This window comes from Podarcis liolepis, assembly GCF_965112155.1.
Source record: "Podarcis liolepis genome assembly, chromosome: 9".
Taxonomy (NCBI): Eukaryota; Metazoa; Chordata; class Lepidosauria; order Squamata; family Lacertidae; genus Podarcis; species Podarcis liolepis.
The window spans coordinates 68,148,846-68,173,100 of NC_139564.1; positions in this window are offsets into that span (position 1 = coordinate 68,148,846).

The following is a 24,255-nucleotide window of genomic DNA, read 5'->3' on the forward strand; positions in this document are numbered from 1 at the left end:
TAATTTGTCACTACCAGAGAGCATTATTGATTCAGTGAGCCCAAGAGAATTCCCAAAGGAACCGAAGAGGATTCCAAAAAGGGGATTAGATGATAAGAATATTCGCAGCTAAGGCTACAAAATGTAGACAGCCTGTCAACACGCATTCTTGAGGAACTAAGTCAGGCACTAGCTACATCTGGTTAGGATAGGAATTTTCCCATAGGTATGTTAAAAAAATGATTGTCCATTATTGAGCGCTTTTATGTCTTCCTAAAGATCAGCCACTGACAAGCCAAGCAGGCCACTAAGTGCAGCTGCTGTGCTTCCACCTTTCCACCATAGCAAATGGAGCTTCTACTTTATTTTATCTGTTTATTGAAATAATATATTAGTTGTTTTCAACTTGGCTTACAGTCCTGTAGCAACACAATATAAAATCATATGTATAATATAAAAAAGATTCTACAACTGCAGTACTTAGTAAATTGTATGTCAAACATGGCAACCATTTTGAGTTGGTGTGTGGAAAAATTAAATTACTTTGCAATTACATCTTAAGTGCATGGAAACTTTTTGGCCAGATTAAAACCCACTGAAAAAGAGTTAATGTTACATTTAATAAACTCAAACGCTCGTTTTCCACGTAGCGGATTCCCCCCCCCCACACACACACATTCTTATTTTGTGGAAGAAATAAGATGTAGCCAAATAAAGAGCTCGTCAGTTAAGATCCAGTCGGGCATTGTCAAGGGCAGCTGTTATTTGTCCTTCTGTGAAGGAGGCAATCTCTTATATCCAGATATCTCAGACATAAGGAAATGATTCACCTTTGACCTGAGAAGAAAAATATGCTTCTTGCTAATGCTGGATTTTATGATGTTAAGAAGAATTTAATATACTGGCAGGCACACGAGCCACATGGGCAAAAGAAGAGGGGATACTTTTGCCAATTACTCTAACAAATATGTATGTAAATGTTCGGATCTGAACATGTGGATTGTTTGAATTTTAAAAAGATGTTTTTCGCCAGAAACTGGGGGTGGGGAAATCCTTCATGAAACAGGAATATAGGAATCTACTTAGACTATTGCTCAGTATTCTCTAAACAGGTTGGCAGCAGCTGTTTAGGGTTTCAAACTAGACTATTCCCAGCCCCAGGGGGCAGAATCCAAGGGGCACTTTTGCAGGTGCATTCCCTCCCCACCACCAGAGAAATGGCTGCAGCAGCTTCTGGGTCAGAGATCTCATGAGAGCCCCGTGAAATTGCACGGAGATCTCGTGGGGCTCTTGCATGACCTCAACAGAAGACGCAACTGCATGACCCCAGAAAGCAAGGCATCCATTCAGAGTGGCACCTTCCAGGTGGTCAAATGGGCCAGGCCACCCCTGCCAAGCCCTACCTGGAGATAACCAGGAACCCAAGGTAGATGTTTCTGCTGCTGGGATCTGGGAATCAGAGACGACATAAGCACAGTGCTGGGTTTATGTATAAGCTAAACAAGCTACAGCTTAGAGCCCAACTCTCTTGGGGGACCCAAAAAAATTAAAAAGAAAAAACCCCTGGATGTACATTTCCAAAATATAAGATAAAAAACAAATAAAGTAAAACCACATACGGGAACAGTGTTTTGTTTTGTTTTGTTTTGTGTTGTGTAGGCTCCTATGGTGTCAGTAATGGGCCCCGCCTGCTAGCCTGCTCCCTAAAATATCCCTGGTTTGCTCTTTTCTATATATAGGGTGGGACGCAGGTGGCGCTGTGGGTTAAACCACAAAGCCTAGGACTTGCCGGTCAGAAGGTTGGCGGTTCGAATCCCAGCGACGGGGTGAGCTCCCGTTGCTCAGTCCCTGCTCCTGCCAACCTAGCAGTTCGAAAGCACGGCAAAGTGCAAGTAAATAAATAGGTACCACTCCGGTGGGAAGGTAAACGGCATTTCCATGCGCTTCTTTGGTTCGCCAGAAGTGGCTTAGTCATGCTGGCCACATGACCTGGAAGCTGTATGCCGGCTCCCTCGGCCAATAAAGCGAGATGAGCGCCGCAACCCCAGAGTCGGTCACGACTGGACCTAATGGTCAGGGGTCCCTTTACTTTTACTTATATATAGGGTGCCTACATTCTGCATGGACTGGTTGCTTGTCAACTTGGGCAAATGGCTTGAGATACCTATGAGGTCCATAAATTACCATATAGCATATATTCAACACAAAAAACAGCGGCAATTTGTTGTTGACAAAGGACAGCTGGGCACATAAAGGGCCCCATTACCTTCAGTAGCCTAGGGCCTCATCAAACCTAAATCTGGCCCTGCGTGAGCACCTCAAGATCCTGGTTCACAGGCAGGGGATAAATGTTTCAAAAAAAAGTAAATAAATAAAAGTATAAAGTATTTTAAAATGAATGCTAGAAACGAAAGCGAATGGTCTACTGGGACCATAAAACCAGTCATCTTTTCATTGTATTTGTTGACTGGGGTTCTCCTTTACATCTATATATCTATATATAGCACCAACAGTATGCCCTAAGCCTGCTTAGATGTAGGTACCCCTATATATATATAAAGTCTTCACATGAAATCCAAGATAGGTCCATCCCAAAGCAGCATTTCTGTTGCTTTATATAATATTACAATAAGCTACGTATTAACAGTAGTGATGTATGGAAGTGAGAGCTGGACCATCAAGAAGGCTGATCGCCGAAGAATTGATGCTTTTGAATTATGGTGCTGGAGGAGACTCTTGAGAGTCCCATGGACTGCAAGAAGATCAAACCTATCCATTCTGAAGGAAATCAGCGCTGAGTGCTCACTGGAAGGACAGATCCTGAAGCTGAGGCTCCAATACTTTGGCCACCTTATGAGAAGAGAAGACTCCCTGGAAAAGACCCTGATGTTGGGAAAGATTGAGGACACAAGAAGAAGGGGACGACAGAGGACGAGATGGTTGGACGGTGTTCTCGAAGCTACAAACATGAGTCTGACCAAACTGCGGGAGGCAGTGGAAGACAGGAGTGCCTGGCGTGCTCTGGTCCATGGGGTCACGAAGAGTCGGACACGACTAAATGACTAAACAACAACAACAACGTATTAATAATTGTTATTTTATTTGTCTTCTTTTAGTCCCCTGAACTACACTGCTCAAAAGCTTCAGTTAACTGCAATTCAGCATGTTTAACTTTTTTGTGCTGACAATAATGTTACCACACACAGAAACTTACTAATCGGCTTCAGAACACTGCTAGATCCCATTTATATTTTCATTATGATTTTTGAAGCATAATGTTCAGAATATGGTTGAGACACACATCATTTTCTTTTCCACCAGATGCTTAAGGGGACCATTAACCAAAGGAGATGAAATGATTTCAAATGTATTCAACAGCAATAAAAATATAGGAAATGCATTTCTGATAAAGATTAGCAAATGGGGAACAAGAAGAAAGTAGTTTCCCTTTCATTGTTTCTGTATCATAGAATTTAGGAATCAATATAAAGGAGTCATAAAAATAGTTGTCAAGATGCAACCTGGAGATTTGTTCTGTGCCTTTAATACTACTGAGGAAGCAAGAAGCACAGCATCTTCCACACATTCCTCACCTAACCTATTTGTCTCTTTCTTCTCACCTACCTGCTGCGTAGCACACCTGGGTCATGATCATGGCAACAGATTTTAATATCCTCTTCACCTGCCTCTCCCATATTTTCTGCGTTCTTATGTTAAGCGATCAGATAAATTCCTTTGGAAGAGCTTGATTATCATTGCCACTATCAGAATTCTGCTTTCAGCTCACCACTCCTAATGCTTATCATACCACTTATCATGGCAAGCAGTAGTAGAAAATCAGTAGTATATTTCAGCAGAACTTTCAAGTTAGGAGCAGGCTATGTTGCAACAGGAAGTTCTCTTCAGGTAGTGTTTCTTTGCAGCGAGAACGGACCCTGTTTGCCTTGACATTCCTTGTTTCCAGGTGTAGAGCTTTCTTTCATTTCAGCTTCCTTGCTCCTCCCTGCTCCAACTTTGGCCACACAAGGTGGAAGCAGGGCCGTCTTAACCATAGGTGCCAGGGGTGTGGGGCACCCGGGCGTTGGGCTCTCAGGGGCGCCAGGCCCAGAGTCCGGGGCTTGAGAGTTGGAGTTTGGGGAAGAGCCCGCCTGTCGGTTGGAGCGCCGCTGCTGTGGGAGTCTCTGTACACGAGTTTGGGGGTGAGCGAGCCAGCAAGGTGCTGAGGCGGCCACTTGGCTCGGCCCTCCTGCTCACCTGGGATTGGCATAGGGCCATGGAGAGGCCTGCCCAGTGCACACTGCTTACACCACGAGGCGCCTGGCTGAACTCAGTCAGGGCTCCTTATGTTTCCTGTTTTCTTTTCCTGAGCAGAGATAAGCGTGGTGTCAGCTCCCTAAAAAAGGTCAACAACTTTGGGGTCATCCCTCCCTAAAAAAAGGTCAACTCTGGGCAACCTGGGGGGTGGGGTGCTGTGTGGATCTTTGTACTCCTGTGGCGCATATGCTTAAGACAGCCCTGGGTGGAAGTACCATAAAATTCATAAGCATGAAATGTGATGGTGGCCTCTAATATGTCTTTAAAAACAAGCAAGCAAAGAGTTAGGCAAGTTAATGAAAGATATGTCTATAGATGAAGCCAGGACAAACCGAATGCAGCCCCCATGGTGTGTAGCCAGAGGTTAATGGCTCTGAAATCTGGAATAGGTAGACAAACTTCATTTTTTTAAAAAAATAATTTTTATTAACAGGCCAATCAAATCACATTAATTCCAAATCATACAGCCAGATTTTTTAAAATTTTGTTGGGGGTACCTATACTTCGAGCTCTGAAAGGGATCCAAACATCACTCTTGCTGCTGCTTTAATTTCACAGTTCTGTCCAGTTCTGTCCAGATAGTCTCTATTATTTTCCTCATCTTCTTGTTGTTATCATATATTCCTTTCTTTGTGATCTCTAATAATCTTCACAAGCGGGTTGAAAACAAACATAGGAATAGGTAGACAAACTTCAGGGCATGTTACATTTTGCTCTCCCTGTGGATTTCTCAAGTCATCTGGCCAAACACTATTGAAGAAATAGATGTACTAATTCTGCAAAGTTTGTTAAAACTTGTGGCCTTTTGCCTCTTTTTTCTTATTAGACATATTGGTCATCTTGTTCTCTGGATAGACACCATAGTACGACTTCATAGATTCAACCACACATAACACTGCTACATACATGTAGCCATACTAACACAGCTGCATGAAGGGAGCATGCCCTTCCTTAGGAGCCATTTGTGTCAGTATCTCCCCATGAGTCCCGGCTAGATTTTAAACATGCCAATTCAATTCCTTAGCTACTTGGTTGTAGTTTCTCTGAATCAGGCCCAAATCCTCCTCTTGTGAAACTTTCCGGAATGTTTCCTATCCCCAAGAACCTAGTGAACTTGACACAGATACCAACGGCGATGCTTTCAACTGTCATAAATGGGACTCTACCCAGTGACACACTGGTGTCAAACAAAACTTGAAGGGGAAGAATTGATGCAAAAGGACGTTAGGAATTTGCAGAAAGCTGAAACTTCTGCACTATTAAATATTTCGATTTAGTACTAGACAGAAATGGACCACTCTTGACACTTCTGTCAGTTAATGTAACATCACATTTAGGACAGAATCGCTCAACAGGTCCAAGACAGAGGATTTCCTAGAGCTAGATCTTGTCATGTTAGATATACTAGTCACCATGAGAACTGAAATGGAAAAGAGCACTTCCTTGCCTCCACACTTTTTATGATAATAAACACCAGAAATGCTCTCACTAAGAACAATGAAGGGAAACACCTTTGATTCATCTTAATGATGACAGTATATCAGGATCTCCAGCCAAGCGACTCATTTATCCCTTTTGGGCGTGTTTCAAGTGGCATTTGTGGTAAATGAAATTAGTCTCTATAGAACTTAATTGCTTTTTGTTCTTCCCACTCTTTTCTCTCGCTCTGCCCATATTGCCAGCAAACCCTTCAAGCTTTGATCTTCGCAAATGTGTTGTGCATGGTCTATCCCTGCTCACCACGTTGACACATTTTTGTTCTTGGCAAGTAACCACAAAGTTGATGAGGCTGGGCGTAATCCAGGCATACAATATGGCTTTGCTCTAGGCAAAAACATACAACAGAGGGCTATCCAAAGAAGGGAACACAGAGGCCGCAAATGAACCCCTCCTTTTTAAAGGGAGGCCTGAGGAATTATGGGAATAGGTGACTAGAATCCCAACTCCTACATGCCCAAAGATGAATCAGAAACAGCAGGCCAATTTAGGATTCTTTCTCACATTATAAGGAATGCATGTGGTGTCACAATAAACGTCAATTTGCCATTTATTTATGTTATTCCCACATGTGTTAATAGAAGGAAGTGTTGGTATGCTCCCATGAACTGGTAAAACAACTTTCTGTAAGTCAGACCCAAAGGCTCCATTAGTGAAAAACTTTTCCCATAAGAGGAATGGGCCTTTGGGGTTCAACACAGTGTTTATCAAAGTAGGCCTGAACCTTGAATCTCAGCACTGATTGTGAAACCTCCTACATTTGGCATCCCCTTCCTTGATGGGAGTGTTTTCATGTTACAAATCTGTAGAACCAAGAGAAGCCATTTCTAACATTGTGCAGCATTAAAATCCAGGTTTGCCATTAAGTATACACTCAATATGGAGCTGTAGCCAATTATGGCTACTTGCATGCATATTACCGTATTTTTCGCTCTATAAGACGCACTTTTACCCTCCTAAAAAGTAAGGGGAAATGTGTGTGCGTCTTATGGAGCGAATGCAGGCAGGAGGCTCTGCTCAGCGCTCCCTTTAAAGAGTCGCGTGGAGCTCTTGGGGGCTTTTCACCTAGGAGCTGGATCTCAGTGTCTGGGCTGGATGATGGGGGTGAAGAAGCTTCTTCAGGTACACTGGGTTGAGGCCGTTTAGGGCTTTAAAGGTCAGCACCAACACTTTGAATTGTGCTCGGAAACATACTGGGAGTCAATGTAGGTCTTTCAAGACTGGTGTTTTGTGGTCTGTTATGCAGTTCTGCTCACCACCAAAGTCCCACCCCTGTGAGTTGTAACTCTACATGGCATGAGGCCAAATAAATATATATCCTCATGCGGCACACCTATCATCTCGATCCCCTGTCTGGGGTTTATATATCGGTGGTAGTTTGCTGGGACTGTGCGCTGAATTATACCATATTCTACACTTGGTGGTGGTGGCTGTCAGTGTATGGCATTTATTTTAATCCCCTCCCACTGAAGTAAATGGAAAAAGAAAATTATTTGTATCGGGTCTAGGGTTGTGTGATGGCCTGGGAATCCGATTCAGAGGCTTAACTGGAGGAGTCCCAGCCTGCACAGGAGTCCCCGCCTCCAGGGCCGGCTGAGCTGGGGCAGGGCCTTGATTCTGAAGCGCCTGCACCTGTGCCAGATCCTCAGGAGCAGACTCCAGATGCATCCACTCTGGCTCCGGAGGTGATTGAGCCAACAGCTGTGCCTCTCCCAGCCCTGTCAGGGGAACGTGAGCCTCCCCCTGGGTCCAGTAACCCACCGGCCTCTTCTGAGCTGCAGAGGCTCAGGACAGAGAGGCAGAGGGAACTGGTTTCTCCCAGGAGGAGTGCTCGCTTTAAGGCCAGGAGAGGCGGGTCTCCTGGGGGCTGGGGCCGCCCCTGGCCTCAGGGAAGATAAAGGCCAGTCAGCCCGGTCCCAGGTTGTGGGAGCAACATCGTTGAAGAGCTGTTTCGGCCAGCACCCAGTCCTGTTCGCCCAGAGTTCCTGTCCTTGCCCGGCTCCTCGCTGTGGACCCCGCTTCGCCCGCGGAGGACTGTATGCCGACCCTCGACTCAGGTCCTGGACCTCGCTCCACGGTAACCTCCCCCCTGGACCAGCACAGGTTGTGGACAAGGGCAGAGCCATGGATTGAAGGGGTAAAGAATATGGCAAAACATTTTTCGCTCCTGTGCCATCCATGACTCCATCTCATTTCATCTGTTTTTCCAGCGTATGTTTGCTGGCAGAATATTTCCATCAGCAGCATGTTCTGCTGGTATATCTGAGGTGTTTCTCCAATGTATCTGTCATGGCCGTGGTGTATCTGATGTTCTGCCAGAGCGGTGCAGCTTCTGCCAAACCATACAGAATCACACCCTTTGTTAAACATATTCGGCTTATTCTACAGTAAGTTCGCGGACATAAAATAGAATATAAATGTTGACTTTAAGACCTAAGAGGAATTGTGTATCCGATAAAAAGGAGAGCTCCAATCCTGATAGAATGAATTACATCAGTCAAATTGGCAAGATTTGAATCAATTCCCACCAGGGTCACTAGGTTAAAACTGACACAGAACTAGCAGGTAAAGCAATTGTTTTACTATGTATTTATTGTCTTAATCATACAGATGGTACCTTTTCAGGCTTGTGGATGTGTGAGTGTGTGTTAGTATTTTAAAACTAAAATGCTTCCATATGCTACTTAACCTACAGTATACCTTAATTATAATATAAGATGTGATGAGATGTTGGAGCACCACAGCTACTATTTTAAAAAAGTATAATGACTGAACCAGAAGTGCACAGTTTAGTGTTCAGTCTCATAGATGTAGTACGGATGGAGTTCAGCAGAAATAGCCAAATGGTCCTTCTGGTTCAATCATGTGTTGCTCGATAATCACGTATGCTCTTTTACTTGATTAAAATGGTTTCTAACTGATTTATCTAATCAGCCCAAGTAGAAATGCTAATATTTAAAAGCTGTATTCAAAACGTTATCTGCATTTACTTTGACAATAAGGCTGCAATCCTTTACATGCTTAGTAAAGGTAAAGGGACCCCTGACCATCAGGTCCAGCCGTGACCGACTCTGGGGTTGCGGTGCTCATCTTGCTTTATTGGCTGAGGGAGCCGGCGTACAGCTTCCAGGTCATGTGGCCAGCATGACTAAGCCGCTTCTGGCGATCCAGAGGAGCGCACGGAAATGCTGTTTACCTTCCCGCTGGAGCGGTACCTATTTATCTACTTGCACTTTGACATGCTTTCAAACTGCTAGGTTGGCAGGAGCAGGGACCAAGCAACAGGAGCTCACCCCGTCGCGGGGATTCAAACCGCCGACCTTCTGATTGGCAAGTCCTAGGCTCTGTGGTTTAACCCACAGCAACACCCACTTAGCTGAGAGTAAAACCTGTTGAACTCAGCAAGACTTCTTTACTTCAAAGTAGACATGGTTAAGCTTGTACAAGAAGTCCCTTTAAAATAATGGGTGTTATTGTCAATCTTTTTTTTATTGTAAATTCTGATAAATCCACAATTATAAAAATTTCCCAGTGTGTTTTTACTTATGGTATGTGATCATTCCTCAAAGATACACAAAATAATTTTGAAGTCTTTTGTATTCTGAACTTAAGTATGTCTACCAGTCTTGAATGCTACACAAATGGATCTGGACCCCAAGCTACATGCAAGAAGACATATGGTTCTCCAAGCTTAATTTGACAATTATGGAATAGAGTAAATATGGGACAGAGTTGTCTAAATGGCCTGAGATCTGTAAAAAAAATATTCTTAGAAAGGATAGTTCAGGTAATCATGGCTACTATTTAAGAAGAGATACTGAGACAATGAAACTAATTGCCAGACATGTAGTAGGTTAGATAGAAACTCAGCTAGCTTATAGAAAGGTAAAGGTAAAGGGACCCCTGACAGTTAAGTCCAGTCGCAGAAGACTCTGGGGTTGCGGCGCTCATCTTGCTTTATTGGCCAAGGGAGCCAGCGTACAGCTTCCGGGTCATGTGGCCAGCATGATTAAGGTGCTTCTGGCGAACCAGAGCAGCACACGGAAATGCCATTTACCTTCCCGCCAGAGCAGTACCTATTTACCTACTTGCACTTTGACATGCTTTTGAACTGCTCAGTTGGCAGGAGCTGGGACTGAACAACAGGAGCTCACCCCGTTGTGGGGATTTGAACCGCCAACCTTCTGATCAGCAAGCTCTAGGCTCTGTGGTTTAGACCACAGCACTAGCCATGCCTTAATTTACGTCCCATTGAATTCAGCTGAGTAGTATGGATCCAACTTTTAAAAGAAGGGATTTATTTGCAGCAAGTCAAAAACAGCATAGTATATGAATTATTTTTAGAATACTGTATTTAGATCTGCTAATTGATATTAACAGAAGTAAAATTCAAGGCTTTCATCCCTGAACAGTAAGTCATACTCAAGCAGACTTGCAGTAGAGTTTTTCAATTAGAACCATGTTTTCATTATTATTTAAACAATTAGTGCACTGTGATTCATCTGATTTCACATTTGGTAGTTATTCAACGGTTGTTGTTTTTAATGCACCAAAGGGTGAAGAACAAAAAGATGATACCCCTAAATTTAGGAACCACAATTCCTGGCTGATATAAATATGGATCATCTTCCCACCAGCAGAGAGAGAGGGGAATGGTTACTGATAACCATTTTTATTATGTAACATTGAATTATGAAACAGCACAAATGGCAGACAGGTAAGATCAAATTAGGCCAACCATGACACAGAACCCATTTTCAGTCAATTTCAGGAGTGCAAACCTTGAATTTGGCTTCCTTAGAATGAAGGTCACTGGAGATGGTGGTGTGTTTGTGATAGATACATACATACATGTTGAATATAAGATGAAAGGGCTCACAGCATTAACACTCCAACAGATCTTCTTCCCCCATTAGGTTTTTAAGAGGATCCCCCAAATCCATAGCTCTGGATTCAGCACAGAGAGAAAGTCATGCTAGGAGCTCTTCTCAGCGCATGGCCTTGCCGATCAGAAGGTTGGTGGTTTGAATCCCCACAACGGGGTGAGCTCCTGTTGCTCTGTCCCAGCTCCTGCCAACCTAGCAGTTCGAAAGGATGCCAGTGCAAGTAAATAAATAGGTATTGCTCTGGTGGGAAGGTAAACGGTATTTCATCACGGTGTCCTGTTGCGCCAGAAGCAGTTTAATCATGCTGGCCACATGGCCCAGAAAGCTGTCTGTGGACAAACACTGGCTCCCTCGGCCTAAAAGTGGGATGAACGCCGCAACCCCAGAGTTGCCTGACTGGACTTAACCAGGGGTCTTTTATCTTTTTTACCATTCTAGTACACAGGTGAATACCAAACCACCAGGTAACCAGCACAGGTTATGACATGGAAGTGGCTCCTATATCATTAACAGTATGCAATAAATGGGCCTCCAAATCATATGAAGAACATTACTACATTTCACATGCAGGTGTGAGGTAAAGTGCTTTTCCCTATTCATCCTGAGAACAGACTGTCTGTGTGCATGTGAAAATGGTCTCACTAACCATGCCACGTTAAAGCTATGGTTTTCCCAGTAGTGATGTATGGAAGTGAGAGCTGGACCATAAAGAAGGCTGATCGCCGAAGAATTTATGCTTTTGAATTATAGTGCTGGAGGAGACTCTTGAGAGTCCCATGGACTGCAAGAAAATCAAACCTATCCATTCTGAAGGAAATCAGCCCTGAATGCTCACTGGAAGGACAGATCCTGAAGCTGAGGCTCCAATACTTTGGGCACCTCGTGAGAAGAGAAGACTCCCTGGAAAAGACCCTGATGTTGGGAAAGATGGAGGGCACAAGGAGAAGGGGACGACAGAGGATGAGATGGTTGGACAGTTACCAGCATGAGTTTGACCAAACTGCGGGAGGCAGTGGAAAACAGGAGTGCCTGGCGTGCTCTGGTCCATGGGGTCACAAAGAGTCATGACTAAATGACTAAACAACAACAACCGTGACACTAATTTATAGACAGATGAATAAAAGGAAATATCAGGGTTCAATGTCAATCAAGGCAGAGGAATCTCTTTGCGTATGTATTTCATGCCACCAAACAAAAGTAAATGTTTGACCTTTCTCATCTTATAATAAAAGACAGGAAAACGTAGGGAAGAATTTGCTTGGCTAATGAAAAGACAAAATGTGCGGCAGCTCAGAGAGGGAGGGAATGACTGTGCCTACTGGTCTGTCATAGTTAGGAGGCACTTACTCATCAAACAGCACTGGAGTGATAGAAACCCAATTAAAAATATGTGTTTTCCTGTAGATTTGTATCACATTATTTTTTATGATGGGTGCTTTGTCAGAATATCTAGTCATTAAAGCCAGTGTATCTCTTCTGACTTAACCTCGCTTCGTATTACAACGTTAACAAGAGTCAGTCTTAATTTCCTGTGCACAGAAAATCAGCCCCTTTTTCGGATTTTCCTTTCTCATTTGGAAGACATCCTGATTGCGCATTTTAATCTGCCAAAAGGAATCTGAGTTTTTAGACACCAGGAGATGATAACAACCTTTCACCTAGACAGGATCTCTGCATCGTGCGTTGGGATCATCGCAACCTATCCAGTGGGAGTTGGAATTCACCGCCCATGGCAGCTTTGGAAAATGGAGTTGGCAAGTGAAACCACGTACATCAACTACAAGAACATGTCATCTTTCTTCACATTTCCAGCCACCACTTCATCAGATAATTTCTTTGAGGAGATTCTAATTCTGGAATTTGCTTTCTTTCTTTTGTAATCAACAATGAGATAATGTAGAAGCCACGTTCAATTATTCCGAATGATTTAGTTGGCAGAGGACCCATTAGTTTAACTGTGTTTTCCCATAGTTTTCAGCACTGTTGTTCTGTCATCTGGAAATAATAGAAGCCATAGCAGTAAATTTTGCTAGCTAAGAAGAAAGGGCGGGGGGGACGACGATGGCTCCCCCACTATTTTGTGGTATGCTAATGTTAGTCCAGCTTAACCAAAATGATTGCTTCTTGGTAAACTCGGATTAGACTTTCCTGTGAAAAGCATGCTAAACTGGTGTTAAAAGCAATTTTGCTTCATTTATATATTTATTCATGTGATGGCATGAACAGAAGCCAGACATATGGCTCCTACAATAAAGCTATATCATAAATGATTTTTTCCCCTGACTGCAAAAACATACTTGCTTTTTTCTTTTTAAGAAAAAGCCACTTATTAGAAATTTATCTGATATCCCATTTCTGTTCACACAAAAAACCATTCTCTCATTTCAAATGTAGCCACTTTTCCTCACATGCAAGTTTATGTAAGTTACATACTTATTTATAACTATTTCAGTCTGCAATGCTTAGAACAAAAAAGCTAGTTTAGCAAACTATACAAGACAGCAAAGACGGATGAAACACTGACAACACGTCTGGCCTCTGTACAGGATGCCATTTTTCACTGAGAATATTGTCTCCAAGCCCTAAAATGACATACCATTAAAATTCATAACAAGCTTCAGATGTTGAATCCTGCAGATCAGCGATGAAGCATGAATAGAACTTCCCACCCACCCCTTCGTTTGAAAGAGTTGATACAGTTATCTCTGACAGAATCATGGTTTTACCAAAGGGCAGTTCTATCTGAACTTTGGTTGTGGATAATCTAAGAGCTATGCACGAAATTCTTCCATGCGCTGCTAAGAAGAAAGAATAGGACTGAATACTGCCTGGGCATTCTGCCAGATCTGAAAGAGCGGCTTTAATAGCAATGATGGACTAACCCAAATAGTGATGTGATAATCTTGATATGTGATTCGTTGGATGGGAATGTAGATCAGTTACTTGAAAGACAGTTTCAACCCAGAGTAGACGGAACAGCCCTAAATCAACCTAGTGTCTGCTCTTACTAGCGGCTGTGTTGGGTAGCTTTTATAAAGCAGAGGGGTAGTTTATTAACACACACACACACTAAACTGCTGAGCCTAGGGCTTGCCGATCGGAAGGTTGGCACTTTGAATCCCCGCGATGGGGTGAGCTCCCATTGTTCAGTCCCAGCTCCTGCCAACCAAGCAGTTCAAAAGCACATCAAAGTGCAAGTAGATAAATAGGTACCACTCCAGTGGGAAGGTAAATGGCGTTTCCGTGCGCTGCTCCAATTTTGGCAGAAGTGGTTCAGTCATGCTGACCACATGACCTGGAAAAACTGTCTGCGGACAAATGTCAGCTGCAAAGCCAGATGAGCGCCGCAACACCAGAGTCGTTTGTGCTGGACTTAACTGTCAGCGGTCCTTTACCTTTACCTTTCTTGAGATACGACTGAAGTTTTGTACTTTCATGGCTCAGAATATGAACCTTTGCAAAAAAACTCTTTTTTTGTCTTGTATTTTCATCTGGGCTGCCGAGGGATACCCTGTTCCTTCTGTCTCAGCTTTCGGTGTCTTTGATTCTCCTCTGCCACCAATTCACCTAGAATTCCTTCAAAGCCTTCTAGTAGTGGGGCTAATGGGTCTAGGAGTGAGATAAACACCAACAGTAGAGACAAGATGAACATTAAAATAGGATGCTATGCACATAAGGGAATACTAATAATTATAGTGGGGTCCTAAAGGTGCTTGTTGACCATTTGTGAAGACTCAAGAGACACCACTGCTGACACTAGCTTGTAAGTGGTCTTCCCCTCAGGGCAAATCTAAAGCTCTATCCCAGCCAAATATTCTCACAACCCAATCCAGCTACGGGACTCTGCCTTTAAGATCCTCTGCTTGTATTTCTGGCTGCTTGGACCATTTAGCTCAGGGGTCAGCAACCTTTTTCAGCCGTGGGCAGGTCCACTGTCCCTCAGAGCCTCACTGAGAGCCAGTGTGGTGTGGTGGTTAAGAGTGGTAGACTCGTAATCTGGTGAACCGAGTTCACGTCTCCGCTCCTCCACATGCAGCTGCTGGGTGACCTTGGGCCAGTCACACCTCTTTGAAAGTCTCTCAGCCCCACACACCTCACAGAGTGTTTGTTGTGGGGGAGGAAGAGAAAGGAGAATGTTAGCTGCTTTGAGACTCCTTCGGGTAGTGATAAAGCCAGATATCAAATCCAAACTCTCCTCTTCTTCTTCTTCTTCTTCTTCTTCTTCTTCTTCTTCTTCTTCTTCTTCTTCTTCTTCCCTCAGACCATGTGGTGGGTCAGACTATATTTTTTGGGGGGGAAATGAACGAATTCTTATGCCCCACAAATAACCCAGAGAAGCATTTTAAATAAAAGGACACATTCTACTCATGTAAAAACACGCTGATTCCTGGACCATCCGCGGGCCGGATTAAGAAGGTGATTTGGCCGCATCCGGCCCCCGGGCCTTAGCCTACCTAAAATCCCACTTCTGTACTCTTTCTCTGATAAGCGGCACCTCAGCTGTCCAAATCCCAACTGTCTCTCTCACTGATATTACAGGAACCTCCAACCAGCCAGAGTCTATGGCTACGGAATCTACCTGATTCAGGCATCATCTAATATAACCTTAAAGCAATGCTCTCCTCTGTCAGAACCTGTCACCAAAAACTATTGCTACACAGGCATGCAACATCATAACATTACAGGGGCTCAGACCTTTACAGTCATGATCTCAGAACAGTTTTCCTCCAGAACATGAACAAAGCCAGACATATATCCAGTGCTTTTTTTTTACTGGGGGAAAGCCAACTTCTGCCCCTCAGAAGGCAGCTCCACCCTGTTTCATCTGCTGCAACTTCAGCTGCAGCCAGAGTGCATGGGTGATGGGAGCTGACAGCGGCCATGGGAGCTGCACCTTCTTTGTCAGGTGGCAGGGCACAGGGAAGTGGGCAATGGGCAGCATGTTTTGAATTCTAGTTTTGAAGTACTGTGGTACCTCAGGTTACAGACGCTTCAGACTCCACTAACCCAGAAATAGTACCTCAGGTTAAGAACTTTCCTTCAGGATAAGAACAGAAATTGTGCGGCGGCAGTGGGATGCCCCATTAGCTAAGATGGTGCTTCAGGTTAAGAACAGTTTCAGGTTAAGAATGGACCTCCAGAACGAATTAAGTACTTAACCTGAGGTACCACTGTATAGATTTACAACAGGGGTTTGCAGGAAGTCACAGCTCAGAGGCAGATGAGGGGAAAAGTTGGGAACTCGGAGATAGGGCCAAGCAGGAACAGCTGGTTGAACGTTATCATTGGAAAGCATTCCAGACCCACCACCTCCCAGAACCTGGCAAGCCTTAAAAGTAGAAGAGCAAAGACTGAGGGCAGGTAGCAGCACCCATAGAAGTGACAAATGAGAAAGTGGGAGAGACGGGTGTGTGTGGAGATTCACTCAGGACAACGCCATTATCCAAGAGGCTGGGTTCTATAGCCTCTCTCTGTAATGACTGAAATAAAAAAGGACGGTAAGAAACTTTTCCTTGTCTTTATACTTTCCTGGGCAACCAGCTGGGAGCCCCTGACAGCATCCTGACAGCTGTGAGGCTATATATAGATAGGAAAAACAAATAAGTTTCTATTCTAATTTGACTGGATAGATGAAGGGCCCCAGTCCCGACTGAACGACCCCCTCCCTAAATAACCCTTCACCTTCCATCAGCCCTGAGTAAACAGGGATTATTCAGAATATAAGAGGCCATGTGTGGCACCGTATCCTGCAGTAGCCAGAGCACTCACAGTCACATCATCATCTTGGGGGGCACTGTTCGGTGTGGTGACCATTCCTCACCACACCTGGACACTTTTCTCCACTTGGTTTGCCAGCAATATACATGAGGCTGGATCAATCAGTGGAATTGTGTGTTGAGGTCCCCAAGCCACCCCAATAACTCACACATCACACATAATTTTTGTTTAAGGTTTTGGGCATAATTTTGGCCACAATTTTATTTAAATACATAACTGTGAGTGGTTGCTTCCTACTATCTGTCCTTGCCCCAGGGACAGAACTGACTTCCAGATTCCAGCGGAAGCCAGTCAGGGAAAACAATATTGGGGAGAAATGAAGCTGGGCACCAGACCCTCACCTCTCCCCGCATGCTCCCAGGGGCTTGCGCGGCCCAAGCCTGATGCCAGGGACTTGGATGAAATCATGGCAAGCCCCTGGATTCCTTTAACGGAATTCCCTTGCAACACCAGCATTGGAGGGGTAGGCACTTACCCAACCACCAATCAATTTTTTAACCAATGCCTAACCGCAAACCTTACAAGTTGTGACGATTTGCTACACAGTAGGCAAAAACCAAATGGCTCCAGCCAATCAACCAAATGGACAAAATTCCTACCAGGCCCCTGCCCCCAAAGCAGGCGACCCCATGGCAGGCATAGCAAGGTCAACACATGAGACCTAAAATTAGGGAGGGTGGGCGGGTGATCCAGTGCATGCAGCAAAAGAGAAAGCCCAAAGCTGTGTGCTCAATATAAAACCTTTGAGCCCAGCCCACAAATGGGTAACATCGAAACCTCCCCAGAAACACAAGTACCCAATCACAGCCTGTGGCCATCCAAACAGATCTGCCCAGCAACACCGGGGTGGCCTGCTAGACCCCAGCGCAACACGTGCTCTCTATTAAGGAGAACACACTTTTCTGCAAAAACAGGACACTCTTGGCTCCCACAAGCACAAGAGGGGTAATTTTGCTGATGCTCCCTGCCCTCCTGCCTGCACAACTACAGTGAAGCAGAGGGATGGCTGTGGGCAGTGGTTGGATGGCCATCTATCTTGGATGCTTTAGTTGAGATTCCTGCACAGCAGGGAGTTGGACCACATGGCCCTTGGGGTCCCTTCCAACTCTATGACTTTATGATTCTATGAAGAAGTTCTTGGTGTTGAGCGTGGCTGGCTGCAGAAAGATCAGGGGACGGCCCTCCCAGCCCTAGACTGCTTGATCCCTGTCTTATTTGAGGAGACAGAGCTGCTCTGTCTATGGTGTTGTGGAGCAACCGACTGCAGGATTACAGCCAGTGTGTTTGATCTCTCACATATGTTTCGTATAAGTTCCTTACAGTTTGGCTCGCAAGTGATAGACGACAGTCTCTAAAGTGACTTTGTAAAGAACCTGGAAATGTCCCAATACATGTAGTGCTTTGTTATTCTGTATTAAAACGAAACAAAACAAAACAAAACAAAACAAAACAACAATAAAATAAAATAAAATAAAATAAAATAAAATAAAATAAAATAAAATAAAATGTGGTACCTCTGGTTGTGAACAGGATCCATCCTGGAGGCCCGTTCACAACATGAAAAGAGCGCAACCTGAGGAGCCATATCTGCACAGGTGCACGGTGCGATTTGGTGCTTGTGCACATGAGCGAAGCACGATTTAGTGCTTTTGCGCACGCGCGAGTGGCAAAACCCGGAAGTAACCCTTTCCGGTACTTCTGGGTCGCCACAGGACGTAACCTGAAAGAACGTAACATGAAGCAAATGTAACATGAGGTATGACTGTAAAATAAAATAAAATATGAATACTATTCAAATATTCTGCTTGTTGTTCCAAGCATACCAAAGCTTTCTGGAGCTTCCTGCAAAATAAATTGGAAAGAAATATTCATATCCTAAAGGGGGGGAAACCCAGGTGAAGACACAAACGATGGGAAGATGATATGGCAAGATAGCTCTGTATCTATGTGCTTCTGCTGACCTTTCTTCCTCTTAAAGCTGTCAACTATAGTTAAGGAACTGGAATAAATCTATAGGCAAATGGGTGGGAACAGGACATTCAGATTATTAAAAACAACATTGACATTGTGAAATAGTTCTAATGGATAGCAGCATTCAGGACCTTACCTGACCATTTCTTATATTCTTGTGGTATTTGTACATCTCCCCCCAGAAAATAGCAACTGAGGGGAAATTAAATGGGAGAAAAGGTTACTGGCATTGTGGCGCCAATCTAATTCAGCCCTTACCAACCCAGGGCTGCTTTTTACCTTTGGCAAAACTGGAGTGGATCCAGTCACTGATCCTTTGGCATTAGATCCAGTTCTTTTTTTAAAAGTTATACATAATCTTTTAAAATTATACTTAATCTTTCTGTGCAAAGAAATATTACAGTATTCATGGTAGCTTTCAACCCACAGCAGCTGCTATTAGCTGCTACTATCGGTAACGATCTATCAGCAAAACTGCTGAAAAAAATCCATTATTTCCTCAGTGCCTGTAAACGTGTCCATTTGCGCAATTTCCATGGCTTTAATCAGCCATTCTTTGATTGCACATCTAGTTTGGACTTTGAAAGGATATCTTATGTTTAACGCACCGAATATATGTAGAATATCAGTTGTCATTTTGTTCTATATATTCCGGTTAGGTTCTTCAGCTCCCATTTCTTTTTGGAAAAACTGAATATATCAATTGCTCCTAAGCTACAGTTTGACTTTTGAATCTGGAAATTTATTGTCCCAGAAGAATCTGTGTGCCTAGCATGAAGAGCAATGCGGGATGTATATTTATGTGACCCAAAGAGGCCAATTTAAAAGAACTGGAGGAAGCAAAGAGCTTAGACAGGTTTCTTGAGAATACTCCACACAAAGACAAACACTGGGAAAGGAAAAATATTTGATGCCTCCTTTTTTCGCTTTAATTCTGGCACGGTAGCTGACCTGAACCAAAGTGAATGCTAGATTTATAGTTTGGGAATATGTGCTAGGAAGCTAATTTAGCTTGGCTACTAGAACAGCTTTTGGTAAAGATTGCTATTTGTGAGAGTTGCATTTGGGAAGGAAATGGGTCTTCTTCCTATGTATTAGTGGTCACTCCAAACAATCTTCCCTGAACTTCCCTGAACTCTTTCCATGTAAGAAAAACAAATCTTCCAGTTTCATCTTTCCTCAAATCTGCAAAGCTTTGCACATAAGCTGCCCAGATTTAAAGACCAACTGACCACAAGAGATGCATAGATGTCAGTACTTTCTGAATCATGCTCTTTGGACTCTGCATTTGAGGATCATCCACTCTGTATATTTGATAGCAAACAGGGTGAAAAGCGGAACAGAGTTGATGTCAAATTTCTGACATGGATGTCTTATAAAATTAGGTTAAACTAAAGCAGTGACTTCATCCCTTGGTGTGTTTTGAAAATGGACCGTGACTCCAAGGAAGTAAAAAGAGTAAGAAACATGCTTAGCACTTTTCTGAGATAGAAGATATAACTCAAACTTGACTTTTGCCTGAACCTTTTTTCAATGGAAGGAAACTATGAAGGACTCGGCTTGAAAACAATTTAAATGCTATCATTATGCATGTTCTTGAACTTAATGGGATGTTTGAGCATACATGTAACTTTAACAACCATAGATACTGACAGCCAACCAATTTAACACAATGATTCACTTACTATATATATATAAGGTAACAAGGGCTTAGCCCTACCAAGTTAAATGTCAATTTTTATTTTTATTTCAAACACGCTTCTCTTAAAATCTAAAAGCCACACTCTTTCCTATTCGTCCTTCCATAATCAGAAATGTCTCCTTCAGCCTTCTAAGTTCAATCTCATGTTCCCTGATCAGATATCTGCACCACTCTATCAGTTTAAAAATATTGCTAGGACCAGAAGGCTCCACTCACTTGTCTCCAGGTAGAAAAACAACGTGATAGTAAAATTAGTAGAGCTACAGGCTCTTATCCCTGGTTGCACAATTCCTCCTCCCTACTGTTGTCTTGATGGCAATCTAGCCACTGTTCTGGGGATGCTCAGAGCTGCTTCCTTGAAGGCCTTGCCTACCCAACAGCAAAGTTCAAGACCCAGCTGCCCTGATCAGCTTTGTGGTTTTGTTCTTTGCTACTTATTTCATTACATGTGTGAGTTCGCTTCACTGGACATTGTGTGAGTCTATTGGATGTGAAATCAATAGGTTGGGGTTTTTTTACTTATACGTTTTCTTAATGGATGGGGATGATAAATTATTTTTATTTTATTTTATTTTATTTCCACTATGTAGAGCTGTGTGAGGGCACCAATCCCTGTATTCAAGGGTCTTATGCTCAGGTACCTGGCTATAGGACGGGAGTGTTAAAAACCACCTCCGAGTGGTTCTGTGAGTGGTCAGAACGAGACTAATCAATAGTTCTCCCTGGCAGCATGGCAGAAATAATGAATGACCTCATACAGTGCTTCACTTAATTTCATAAAGGTTTTTAATCTTTCCTTATATCAAGCAAATGAGAATAGTAAATTCAAAGGTGCATAGCCAATTCTAGATCACATAATAATAAAAAAATCAGAAAATAATGTAGTTCTTGTCATCCTTTTTATTTAAGTATATGAGACATATGTTTTGAAAACAGGAAGCCTTGCAGTAGGTGGCGTGTAGGGAAAGCAAAAATAGGTGAACAAGAGACTTTCCAGTTGATGACTTTAAATGATAAAGAGATGCCGAGGAAAGAAAATAAAGAAAGGATTTATAATAAATGTAAAACAGTTAATAAACACACACTTGATATTCCAATGTGCAAGGATTTGGGAGGCATAATTTTATGTTTTCAAAAAACGTGTAATGCTAAGTGCTCCAGAAACCAGATAGAATGACTAAAAAGGAATTTAAATTTATACTTATTTTTATAACTTGTAATTGTTGTACTAGGTAGCAATTTAAGGAGTAAAACACTATCTTGCAATTCTCACTTCTCAGCCGCACTAGTTTATTTCAAAAGTGCAATGCTGGCAAAACCAACATGAAGATGTAAAGGTTTGTTAAAGTCAGAGCAAAAGAAATCAATAACTATAAAATGATAATAATTACTTGTATAGGTTACCAAGGGTGTCCAATAAATTGCTTGCAAATTCTTTTCATTGGTACAGAGGACGTGGACATGCTACCTAATGCCTTATATTGCTAGCCGTACAAAACAGAGTAGTTGTGAAGGGTCACAGAAAAAATGACTATATGGGTTAATGTATTTGGGAAAGATTACACACATTACAATATGCAATATACCATAAAGTAGTTTCATGATTTAATGGTAATGATATTGCCCTGTGTGGCAATGGGTTCAGACCTCTACCTCTTTCTTCGTATGTATGTTCCCTTACAGGGAAAGGTCCTTTGGCTGATAGCTGTGTTTAAAGGCAAGCGAGAATAGGCATTCCATGAAATAAGGGCTGTGAACTGAATTTCTTGAGCCATAACAGATGGCTGCCCGTTGGTGACGGTTCCCTCGGGAAAAGAAATAAGTGACTTAGGTAAATTTGTTCAGATTTATGTTTCATTTTGCTTTCCTCCAGGTGAGTAGAGGAAAGGCTCATCCATTATGATCCTCAGATGGGAAAAAGAAAGCTTCCAGCCTAGATAATTTTCGGCTGGAGAGAGGTTCACCTTTGCCCTCTTCGTTGGAACTTTGTGGGGAGATGAGGCATCGTATGAATTCAGAAAGTTATTAGCCACAATTCTCAAACACTTAATTATTTGGTCTTATAAAACAACCAGTATAGAAATAGCACATTTTGTTGTTGTTGTTTAGTCGTTTAGTCATGTCCAACTCTTCGTGACCCCATGGACCAGAGCATGCCAGGCCTCCCGCAGTTTGGTCAAACTCATGCTGGTAGCTTCGAGAACACTATCCAACCATCTCGTCCTCTGTCGTCCCCTTCTCCTTGTGCCCTCCATCTTTCCCAGCATCAAGGTCTTTTCCAGGGAGTCTTCTCTTCTCATGAGGTGGCCAAAGTATTGGAGCCTCAGCTTCACGATCTGTCCTTCCAGTGAACACTCAGGGCTGATTTCCTTCAGAATGGATAGGTTTGATCTTCTTGCAGTCCATGGGACTCTCAAGAGTCTCCTCCAGCACCATAATTCAAAAGCATCAATTCTTCGGTGATCAGCCTTCTTTATGGTCCAGCTTTCACTTCCATACATCACTACTGGGAAAACCATAGGTTTTACTATACGGACCTTTGTTGGCATGGTGATGTCTCTACTTTTTAAAGTAGCACACTTTTTAAAATAGCACACTTAGCTGCCATTATTGTGTATTTTGCCCACTCCTGAAGAGGGTTAGAAAATGCCAGGAGTCATGAGAAGAAATGGCTTAAAGGTAGGGTGGAGAATCTGTAGTCCTCCTGTGGTTGTCCCATCAGCCCCAGCCACTGTGGCCAATGGTAGGGGATGATGGGCTGTTGCAGTTCAAGAAAATATGAACGGTCTAGGGAAGGCACTTATGAAGGAAGACTGCCACCACCTCTTTCAAGGTGGTAGGAATTGCCCCTTCCTGCAATGCAACCCAACTAACCCTTTGATACAAATAAGTATCAAGAGAGCAAGCAGCTGGCAGTATTTCGGCCCCAGGCCACAGTAATGCAAACTGTTCCCACACAATACAACAAGATCTCCAGACACTTCCTCTGAATCTTCAACCGTGCTGAAAAGATTGGCACTTGTCACAGAAGACTTTTGGATGTTACGGACTGTGGGCTTACCCACACTGCTCTTTCCAGGCATTTTCTACATTTTAAAGCTCCATGTCCAAGTGGCCTTTGCTCCAGAACCTTTCCTGTGAAAATCCAATGTGTAGAGCTCAGTCGGGGCAAATGTGAATCTGCAGAAATCCTAAATTGACATTTGCTCTCGGACATGGTGAGTTAAAGCACAGACTTCTGCCTGGAAAGAACAGGGCAAAAGATAAGTGTGGATATGTTCTGAGACCAAAGCTCACTAGTCCTTCAACTACTCTGGAAACATCTGCTGGACAGCTACTCCAAGTTGCAATGGAGGCAGAAAAGTAAGATGTCCTCACTGCCACACGGTGGGCACTGTTATGCACTCTAACCTGCAACCAATTGCCTTCACTACCCTTGGACTAGACTCTTCCAAACTTCTTCATTGTCTGGGATTCACTGGAGTTCTTGGGTCTTTAGAAGCCCACATTCCCAACATATTCGCACTCCTGTCTCAGAATACTCTATGCTGGCTTGGTCATGGATAGCTCAGCAGGTTAGAGCATGGTGCTGATGATCCCCAGTTTGCATTAGCTTACAGAGTAATCGCACATCTTAAGGCACTGAAAGGATGCAATGTCCCAAAATATTAAAATATTCAAAAGCTTTTCCTTGCAGAACATATAGCTAAAGAAGAATATGTGCAAAGTATTTACATTCACATGCTTATCCAAACATGGGCTTATTTTTTTCTTAGTTGAAGGTTGCAGCTTCTCCCTTAAACATTCAAACAAACGGCGTCTTTCTCTCTTTCCAGTACTTGCATTCAGACTTCTGTACATGACCCAGCTAGGTCATGCGGATACTTCTGAAAGGCTTCCACTTTCTCCTTCCAACAAACTTCTCCTTACAGCTTCTTTGAGAGAACTTCTGTACTTCTTTCTGTCACATATATTCACATAGAAATATTAGCACTCCTCTCCTGAAATGTATTTAGAGAGTTTTCTAACACTATCTCTTCTTCAGTGTTCATGGAGGTGCAGCCATTGCAGTCAAGTCACTCAAACACAAAACAAAATGGAGAATGTAATAAAAAATACTTCGCATGT